The following is a 10,054-nucleotide window of genomic DNA, read 5'->3' as shown; positions in this document are numbered from 1 at the left end:
TTTGGAAGCTTGCCGTCCTGCAGAAAAGAGACAGATTTGGCAGGAATGTTCTTTGTGCCCGCCTCCCTTTTTACCGGGGAGAAAAGGGACAGATTTATAATTACAACCTTGAGTGGGGGTTGGGGAGAAAAAGTTTCAGCCGGCACGACGATGCCTGTTTTTTCTTGCACGGTCAAGACCGTGCCACCAGCCGCTCTGGTGCCCCTCGGGAGCCCTCCGCCTGTCCCCTCCCTTTCCCTCTGCAGGCTGGCTCCGGCAGGCGGAGGCACGGTTACATTCCAGCACCTTCTCCACATACCCCCAAACTACTACGCGCTATTACTACGGCTGCCCTGGCTCTCCCGGTGCCGCCTCCGCTTCCCCAGCCTCCCCGGTGCAGGGTGGGGGAGCCCGGCAGCGCCCCCGGCCCGGAGGACAGCGGGGAGAGCGATAACGGGCTTGGGGCTCTCGGCGTCCTGCGCAGTTTCCCTGCTCCAGGCACGAGCACGGCCCGAGAGCCGGCGCCTTGCAGACACACACGGATCCACGCATACAGTAGAGCTGTCTCGATGCACATTCTTGCACACCGCCCCCTCCTTCCCCCGAGCTCCCGGAGTCGCTGAGCGGGGCGAGTGACAGGCGCGTCCCGCCAACCCGCGCCCGGCCGGGCAGGGAGGAGCGGCGCGCGGGGCCAACTGCGGCGCGTCTTCCGGCGCCCGTGGAGGCGGCGAGGGTGGGACGCGGGGCGGAGCCCGAGTTTAGGAAGAGGAGGGGATGGCTGTCATCAATGAAGTCATATTCATAATCTAGTCCTCTCTCCCTCTGTTTCTGTACTCTGGGTGACTCAGAGAGGGAAGAGATTCAGCCAGCACACTCCTCGCGAGCAAGGTAAATATAACTTACAACTCCTTTCTCCTCTTTCCCCTCCCTCCGGCCTCCGGGCTGCAGCCGCCGCACGAACCCCTCCGGCACCGCGCCGCCTTCGCCGGGGATTATTCATTATTATCCTAATTATTATTTATTGTGCATGCACGGAGACCAAAACAAACAGGCGGGCCAACCGCCACAACAACAACAAAAAAGCCCGCCTCCTCCCCGCGGGCCTCAGGTGGAATGCTCTAACGACAGCTCCCGGGCGGCCGCGGAAGAAACGGGAAAGTTTCAACCGAACCTTGCTGTTCTAATAATAACAGTAATAATTACTACTTCGGGGAGGCGAGGGGCGGGGGGAATCCCCACAAACCACAGCCTTGACCCGAGGTAGGTAGTCAGCGATGCGCTGCCAACTCAAGGTTGCAACACACACACACACACACACACACACACACACACACACACACACACTCGGCCAGGTTGCAATCCCCCCCCATCCCCTTAAAGCTGGGGGAGGGGGGCGGTGGAGGGGGGAAGGCTGGAGGACCCGGGAGGAGGATGGAAAGGCGACAGTTCACCCCAGCAGTCCTCCCCGGAAGAGTTGGAAGGGGAGCGGGAGAGGAGGGCGAGGAGCCCGGGCTGGCGGCGGGGCGCCAACGAAGGCGGCTGCCACCCGCTTCCCGGAGACTTGTTTAAAGGGCTCCCGTTGCCGAGACGCGAGCGGATCGCGGCGGGCGAAGCCGGAGCCGGCGCGCCGTAGAGGCGGCAGCCACCGCCGCGGGGCCGGTGCGTGCCGGATCGGAGGTGTCACCTCCACTTGGCGGGTTCTCCCGGGCGGGGATGGGGACGCTGACCGGTATGCAGGCCTTTAGGCAAAGGGGTTACCGGGGCGCTGCGCCTGGGGCTCTGCGGACGTCCCTGCCTCGGGTACCTGGCGGCCGCGCGGGCTCGGGTTTTGAAGTTCGGGGTGTCCGGCCCGGGCCGCACTGCCGGGAGGGCGGGAGGAGGCCCCAAAGAAGGAGGTCGGAGGTGCCCGCCGGGCTCAGTTACCCTGCCCTCCCCTTCCCGGGGTTTGTTTTCTTTTGCTTGGCGTCGTCCCCCAGCTTGAGCCGCGGGAACCTCGGGTGTGGGTCGCCCGCGATCGTCCGGGTGCTAGGGGCTCGCTGGGGCCCGGGAGAGCCGCCGTGGCTGCGGGCCGGGAGGCCATGATCTGGATCATCTTCTCTGCCTGACTGTCACAAACAGGACCCGCGCGCACCCGGGCAGCAGTGGTGGCGTTCGCGGGAGAAGGGGAAGGGCTGCGGGGGGGCGGGGGAAGGAGGGAGGGGGTGGCGAGGGCGGGAGGCGGGGAGACCGGGTGGGAGCCTCCTCCCAACGATGACACGCACCCCTTCCTTCTCGCTCCCTGCTTTCGAGTTTGCTTTATTCCCATCCCAACCTGATTTACCCCTTCCTCTGCTCTCCCCCTCCATCCGGCCGTCTTCCCTCCTCCCGTTTGCGTTGCAAAACAGGGCCATGCCATCTGCAAAGGTGTCGCGATGCACTTCCCCAAATAACCGGTCCGGCGTGCCAGTCCCTAGGCGCCCTCCGGCTGCGGGCGCACGCCGAGCCCGGTGCTCCGGGTGCCCCGCACCAGGCCTCGCAGCCTGGGAGCAGTTGCACCGCGCGGGGCGGGGCGCAGCAGTGCGGGCTCGGGGGGACCCCCGTGCCCTGGTCCCGGCACTCGGCGGGTTTCCGGTACACGCGGGGAGATCGCCGCCTGCTAGCGTCTTCGCGCTCGCCCCTGCCTCCGCCGCCTGGATTGCATTATTATTTTTATCCGGGTTGCAGCTTGCGGCGGATCCTGGTGAGCGCGGGGCAGGCCGGACTGCTGGGGGTGGGGGGTGGGGGTGGAGGGAAGTTGGACACGGATCAGGCAGGAAAAAAAAAAAAAAAAAAGTTGGGCGGGGCCGCTAAGTAGGGAGGGGGGTGGGGGGGGGCGGCGAGCTCCCGCCGCTCGCGTCTCCGCGCCCTCGGGGCCGGCGCGAGCGTGTCTGCGCGTGAGTGTGAGTGTGTGTTGTGCGCGCCGGGGCCCGTGCGTCGCGAGCAGAGGCGCCGGCAGCCGCCGGGAGCCCCGGGAGGACCAGGCGAGGTTTGGTGGCGGGGGCCGGTGGGGGTGGCGTGTGCGTGTGGCTGTGAGTGTGAGTGTGCGCGCGCGAGCGGCAGAGAATCAGGAAGTCACAGCAGCGAAGCGCACACAGACATGTTTGATCGCCGTGACATGACGCGCGCGAGGGAGGAAGCGGCGGCGGCGGCGGCGGCGGGGGCCGGGCCGCGGGCTCAGGCGCGGGCCTAGGGCTCGGGTGGGGAGACCCGCTCCGACAGCCGGTCGCGCCGCCGCCACAGGCTCGCCGAGCCCCGCGCCCCTTTTTGTTCCGCGTCCCCCAGGTAAGGAGCCTGCGCCGGCGCCGCCCGCCGAGTGCGGAGCTTTCCAGCTCTTTCCCTGCCGGCCCCCTCCGGGCTCCCGGCTCGCCTTTCCTGCAAAGTCAGGCAGGCGGGGGAAGCGGGCTCCTCGCCCTCCGATCGATCGCGTGGAAAACTTTCCAGCGGGAAGCCCCGCGAGGGCGAAGAAGAAGGCCTCGCCGGCTGCTGTCGCTTGTCAGTTCTTTCTCCTCCGGGTCCGGAGAGTGGAGTCGCTGCTGTTGCACATTCAAACTTCGGGCCTAAACGTGCCTGCAACTCTCGCAGGATTTACTCCGGCAATAAAATAAATATGCCGAGTCGTCCCTTTGGTCTTGCCAGGCGTTTGGATTTTTTAAGAGAAGGAGACGGGCTTGGGGAGTCGAGGGAAGTGGAGGGGGCTGTTGTGCAGAATCCATTCCTTCTCTAATGTCTGCGCCGGGTGTTATGTAATTTTAATAGCACATGGGTGCAAAGCCCACACTGGGCTTCTCCCCTCCTTTGTTTATATAACTTTTGGGAGAGTTTTGCAAGGTTTCGCCTTTTTTCCTTCCTCCGCAATCTGGTGGACGTTGGTGCTTTTGAAACAACAAAGCGACGGGGGTTAATATTTTAGGGAGAGGGGTCATCATTGTCTCCTGGGCATTAGATAGACTCCATTCCGAAGTACCTGAAATGTTAGAGCCTAGGGGAAGCGTTAAGGATACACGTTCATCTCCTGCATGGAGCGGTTATTTTTAACATCTGTGCGTCATGAAGAGCAGAGTTAAATTTTAAACTCCCATTTCAAAGGACTTTTTTATTTACACCTGGTCGTGCCGTGCTCCTAGGAGCAGAATGCTTGTAGGAACAGAAAGCTTGTTGCTGGCGTGTGGAGTAGCAGAGAATTTCTGCCGCACCAGCTAGGACTCAGAAGGCCCTGAGAGCTTGACTAAAATAAAAGCCATACCCAACAGCATGTGTGTGTATAGACAGATGTGCAGGTTCAGATATTTCGGTAATATTTTGCATCGGGTTTTTTTTTGGGGGGGGGGGGCACTGCTCCAGGCTTGTTTGCTCACACTAGACCTGGTAGGCGTCCAGCCTACTTTGAGCACACTGGTGAAGTGTTAAGAGGTGTGGCAGGTCTTTATCCAAGTTGGTGTATTGTTATGCAAATCCTGACACGCTCCCTCTTTTAGGGATCTAATTGCGCTTTTATTCTCCTGGACTTTTTTTTTTTTTTTAAGTTCCCTGACTCCAGTGTTTGCACTGGGAAGAAGGGATTTGGAGATACCTGTTAGGTACCAAAGATATTTATTGCAGTGGACTAAGGAAAAAATCCAAACCTGGGGACCGGGATCCATTTACCTGATTGGAGGCATTAAGCAGAGGTGGTGCCTTGTGGGTAAAGAAGATTGTGAAAATAAATTAGGAGTTTGGGGTATCAGAACCCTTGAAGAACGGTCAGAGGGGAGGGAGTGTCTCCTTCAATGCAGCCTTTCTCTTCTGAGTGACAGCAGTGACATCCCAGCTCTGGGACTAGCTGCACGGTGGCGTCTTAAGAAAATATTCACCGCAAGAGTGTGTTCAAAGGAGCTTTAGATCTTTTCTTTTGTTCGGTTTTAAAGTGGTTTTTGAGCATTTCTTGTCAAGTTTCTTGAAAGGTGCTTTGACCAATACCTGAGGCTTGGAATTGACCAAAAAAAAAAAAAAAAAGAATGCCCCTGCTTGTATTTTATTGCTAATGCTGGAATTATTTCTGACAGTGTAACTGGAAAGTAACACTTTGGCAAATAATTATTCAAAACTTTCTGTCTTTGATTAAGATCAGACATTTACAGGCCAATGTAAAAGCGTATCCCATTCTCTCTAGGAGACCATTGGGATGCCCCTTATATTACTATAATATTTTGACATCTCATTTTAAAGGCTTTTTATTTATTAGAGCAAGATCAGAAAAGTGAAAACTTTCATAAGCTATACAAGTGGTGGTGTCCTCCAGTGTTTTCCTGGCTTTTTTCTTTTTCTTTCTTTTTTTTTCCCCCCCCTTTAGAAGTCTTCCTTTGTAAACAAGGTCTTTGTTTGTCAAACTGCCCTAGGTCAGCAGCTTTCTGATACTCCAGAGAAATAATAAATCATGATTGGTGACATCTTGACATGCTGCCATGAGAACTGAATTATCACAAATATAATGCTGGGCAGGGTTTGCCAGCGCTGGCCTTGTGAGGGAGTGTTGATAGGACCTGATTTCAACCAGCCCAAGTTTTGATTCCCACTGTTTGGGGTCAAGTTGCTTTTCAGGGGAGCTACGGACAGTTTGTTGCTTAACATGAGTGGACTTGGAGAACTCCCTATAAATGAGTCACTTTTCTCTTCTGCACTGTTTCTGGTGAACAGATGAGAAAATTTCCCTAATGGAAAAGCCATATTTGGGAGCTACTTCTGATTTTTCTCTTGTCACTTTCTTGTGTGAAAGAGTGGTCTTCTGAACCACTCCTTGTCCTTAAATGTGTTCTGTAGATCGTTTCAGACCTACAGAGGATGCTGACTTCTCTGTCATCTTGGGGAGAGTTTGCATGATGGGCCTCTAATCTCTAGCCATTTGAAAAAGTCTCGGGTCATTCCGTAAGTAGTTGGGAGCAGAAAATAGGGATGGCAGTAAAGCTGTTTGGTAGAGTACTTAGGAAGGCCTGAGATGTTTATTTTTTCTGCATAGGAAGTCATGATTATATTTACCAGAGAATACAGAAGTCTAAACTCAGTGCTGCCTCAATCATTATGAAAGACAGCATATGTATTTTGAGGTTATTTATCAGCAAGTTAAATGGGATCTTGCAACGTGGGTTTGCAAAACTTTACACCTCATTGCTATTTATTATGACTTTGGGTTTTTGTTTTTTTTTGTGTTTTTTTTTTTCTCATGTGAATGTAGTACTTTTCCCTGGAAGTATTCAGGATACATTAGACTGTCAGTATTACAGGTTTTAAAGATACAGTCAAAGATGCTTGAATAATTATACCTCAGCAAAACATATCGTAGAGCTGATGAAATTCAGAAACCACCTAGCTGGGTCTTTACGATGTTGGATAGAAGCATCTTTTGATTTTAATTATGGGTGAATAACTTACTAATTCACTCACTTGGAATGATGGTTTAGATACGGAATACAGGATTTTGGCTGAAATATTGACGTAAGTGGTGCCCTTCTGGGCGTCTGGATTTATAACACATTATTATGTAATTGAAGCTGTGAATTGTGATGCTTTCTTCGTTATGTAAGACTTTCAGAACATTCACACAGTTATAATCAGGCTATATGCCTGTGTCATGTAAAAGCTTTAAAAATCACAGCTTTCTCTAGTATTTTCAGAGGCGTAAGCATCAACCCAAGCATCGGTTTTGTACCAAGACATTATCTACAGCGATGCAAGCACTGATGTTTTAGAAACTTTTTAGGAGCTGATCTCCTCCAAATATGGGCCGACCCTTTCGTGAATTGTCCAGTGGATCCCCTAGGAGTTGAAATAAGTTTGAAGTTTAAAATCCATTAAATATAATTCTGATCCCCCCACCTCCCCCCCTTTTTTAAAAACTGAATTCAGAATTTGGAAATTTAAATTACTTAAAAATAGAAAACTCAGGGGCGCCTGGGTGGCTCAGTGGGTTAAGCCTCTGCCTTTGGCTCAGGTCATGATCTCAGGGTCCTGGGATCGAGGCCCGCATCAGACTCTCTGCTCGGCGGGGAGCCTGCTTCCCCCCTCTCTCTGCCTGACTCTCTGCCTACTTGTGATCTCTGTCTGTCAAATAAATAAATAAAATCTTAAAAAAAAAATAGAAAACTCATATCCGAACAAAAAATACCAGGATGTATTGTTTTGTAGGTTAATAGTAACCCCAGGGAAATTGTCTGTTGGTTTGTGTTTATGTTTCCCTTACTGAGGATGATTACGTATTTCTTCACCCACTTGCTGTTGCGTATCCCAATTGTTCTTGTCCCACTGGAAGATAAGTCACTGAACTTGCAAGTGGAATGGACAGGCTGGAAGCCCCCTCCCCCCCCCCCCCCCCACTGCTTTTGAAGTGGGTTTCTGTTGCCCTTTGTAGCGTCTGCAGCAACCTGGGCCGTTGCCGCTGTGCCGTACTCATACATGTGCTAAAATGCTATTTATTAAGCAAAGCCCATAACTCCGTGAAAAGTACACAATCTACAACTGAGATTTAAATCTACAATTAAATCTGCAGTTGTGTTTTCAAGAATATATCTGAGAATATGGTAAACTGCGCAGACCTCGTGATGCAGGGAGAGGTCAGGGGAGCTGTCGCAGGTCCGAGGGGTGGCCTTGTGGGCAGGGGTGGGGCACATGGGGTTACTGATCATCAGAAGAAAAATCCAGAGATTACAGGGACTGGTCTGAAGAATCCATGAGAAGACATTTGACCTGATGGCTCAGGGAGGAGGTTCGTGTTGGGGAGAATTTGCGGAAGACAATGTTGGACGCGGTAGAAAGACTTGATCTCCGGACTGTTGCATGAATATTTTATCCGGTGCTTACTGGAGGGTTGTCTCAGAAGTTTTGAACGAGGGAATTATGAGCAAAACCAGTTTAGATCGCCCTGTGGATTCGAGGCCGGGGTGGGTGTCGAAACCATTGAAAGGGTGTCCCGGTAATGTACAATTTTTGCGGCAGAGCTCAGAAGGTGTCTCCAAATGTGGTATTTTACTTGATTCACATCAGAATCGTGGTTGTCGCCGACGATGATTTGGCCTAGTTTGCAGATGAAGAACTTGAAACTTGAAGCGCTCAAATGAGCTATGGTGGTGATTTCTTGTAAAGGGCATGTTAGCAGTAAATGGCTGTTCTCCATTTTAATTGCAGTGAACTTGAAGGGTTCCTACTTGAACTTTTGTGGCTACTGTGAAAGCCCCGGCAAGTGGGGCATATCAAAACCCATCTGTCCTGTCCCTGAGGTTCATTCAGCAAAGGAGGGTCGAGCTTTACTGCGAAGTCATAGCGCACCTTCTCGGCCAGAAGAGTTTTTAAAATAGGTATTTCAGACTCAAATGTTTAGGTTTAATGTGTAAATGCAGTTATCTTAGCGGACAGAGAAGGAGGTGGCGACCATCATTTCTTACCAGCATCCCAAATGAGGCTGCTTGCACAGGGTTAACCGAGGAAGGAGGGTTGTACATGTAAATGGACACACCTGTCAGGGGGGCGTGCTCTGAAGCCACCTTTTGTCCGTTTGGTTGGCGTGGTTTGGTTTTGGCCACTTGCCTAGCAGTTTGGGTTCAACTAAATGTTGGAAGTGATGGCGATCGGTGATAACCTTTATAACTACCAAAGGTCGTGAGTCCTGCGTTGGAAGGATGCTCTGCCCTAGTGTTGTTTTGCTGAGGGACTTTTTCTGGTACTTTGGGTTTGCTCATAAGCACCCTCCTCCGAAGCCTTTTTCCTCAGCGGAAAGGTTGGCTCTCCTCGTGAAGGAGGTCCTGGGATTGTGACACAGGTAGGCCACCATCTTGAAGGGTGACGGTGTTAAGTGCCAGGTCCCTGAGTATCCCCCGGGGAGGGCAGGGCAGGAATTAGCTGTTGCAATGTTTGTGTTCTCTTTTGTCCCACACAGAGCTTCCCCTGAGCCTTGGCCAGGTCTGACTCTGGGCAAGGACAGTCCCAGGCCAGGTTATTTAAAGGGAAGGCAGCAGCTAACATCGTTTGTTTCCTTGACCGTTTGACAGAAAAGTTCACAGAAGCTGGACCGAGTACCGTTTTTTAATGCAACCCCTTTTTATTTTTATTGTTTTTATTTTTAAAGATTTTATTTATTTATTTGAGACAGAGAGATAGAAAGGGCACAAGGCGGTGGGGGGGGGGGTTGCAGATGGAGAAGGAGAAACAGGCTCCCCAGGGAGCAGGAAGCCTGATGTGGGAATCGATCCCAGGTGGGATCCTGACCTGAGCCGAAGGCAGATGCTTAACTGACTGAGCCACCCAGGTGCCCCAAATCCAACCCCTTTTTAAAACTTACTTGACTTTGAATGGGAAACTGACAGAAAGCACTAGGAGGAAAATGTTTTCTAGGCTTTTCTAGAATTTGGGGTCCAGTGACATGTCCCGTTGAACTTCAGGCCCGGCGTGGTTTTTCCCCGTGGTGTGTACTGTTTCAAGTTGCACGTCCCAGACGGAGGAGTGGGAGGCCTTTTGGTAATGTTTCGCTGTCTATCCAGGCAACCTTGGTCTCTGAAAAAGAAACTTCTGGTGGATTTATTTCCTTTATCTTCACTGCTGTTCTCGCCCATGCCCCACTCCCCCATTAAGAATAGCAGTGCTTCTGTCCCCGTTGGAGAGATGTTGCTACTTCTTGTAGGAGAATTATCAATTCCTTTATAGAGAGCTGCACAGAAAGCGAGAAGCGCTTCAGGTCAGGAGATGTTCTGAATCAGCAAACAGACATAAAAAGAACCCTTATCTTAACTATCTCCTGAGCCGTGCAGTTCTCCCGCAACAGCCAGAGAACTTTAAAAGGACGGAGCTATTCCTGGGGATGCGAGGGGGGCCTAGTTTTTATTGAGAATGTGCCACCTTTGACCCGGACCCCAGTCTTTGTGTAAGCCCGGCAGCAATGAAGATGTGCGGGAAAGCCGGGATCTGCCCGTGCTTCCTCGCATGAGTTACCGAAGAGTCGCTGTCGAGTCGGGATGCCCTGTCTCCCCCCAAAACCCTTTCTGTGCTTAGAAAGCGAAAGTGTCTGGGAGACATACATCTATTTATTTGTTTGGTT

General features: G+C 52.3%; 1 protein-coding gene across 3 annotated transcripts in view; it reads left to right on the top strand.

Annotated features, from left to right (window-relative positions):
• The first annotated feature begins 2,535 nt into the window (after positions 1–2,535).
• Positions 2,536–10,054, top strand: part of LOC111153501 (SWI/SNF related, matrix associated, actin dependent regulator of chromatin, subfamily a, member 2) — a 178,109-nt gene continuing 170,590 nt past the window's right edge. For 2 of the 3 annotated variants that reach the window (XM_022512561.1, XM_022512558.1), the window contains exon 1: positions 2,536–2,698. The gene's annotated coding sequence lies outside the window, so the exon portion shown is untranslated. Of the gene's footprint in view, positions 2,699–3,210; positions 3,280–10,054 lie in introns of those variants that run through there. The other variant, XM_022512559.1, reaches the window with a different exon arrangement.

Source organism: Enhydra lutris, unplaced genomic scaffold (genome assembly GCF_002288905.1).
Source record: "Enhydra lutris kenyoni isolate GAN:26980312 unplaced genomic scaffold, ASM228890v2 scaffoldscaffold33, whole genome shotgun sequence".
NCBI lineage: Eukaryota > Metazoa > Chordata > Mammalia > Carnivora > Mustelidae > Enhydra > Enhydra lutris.
Note: the sequence above shows the minus strand (reverse complement) of the source record. Positions and strands in the feature narration are given on the sequence as shown.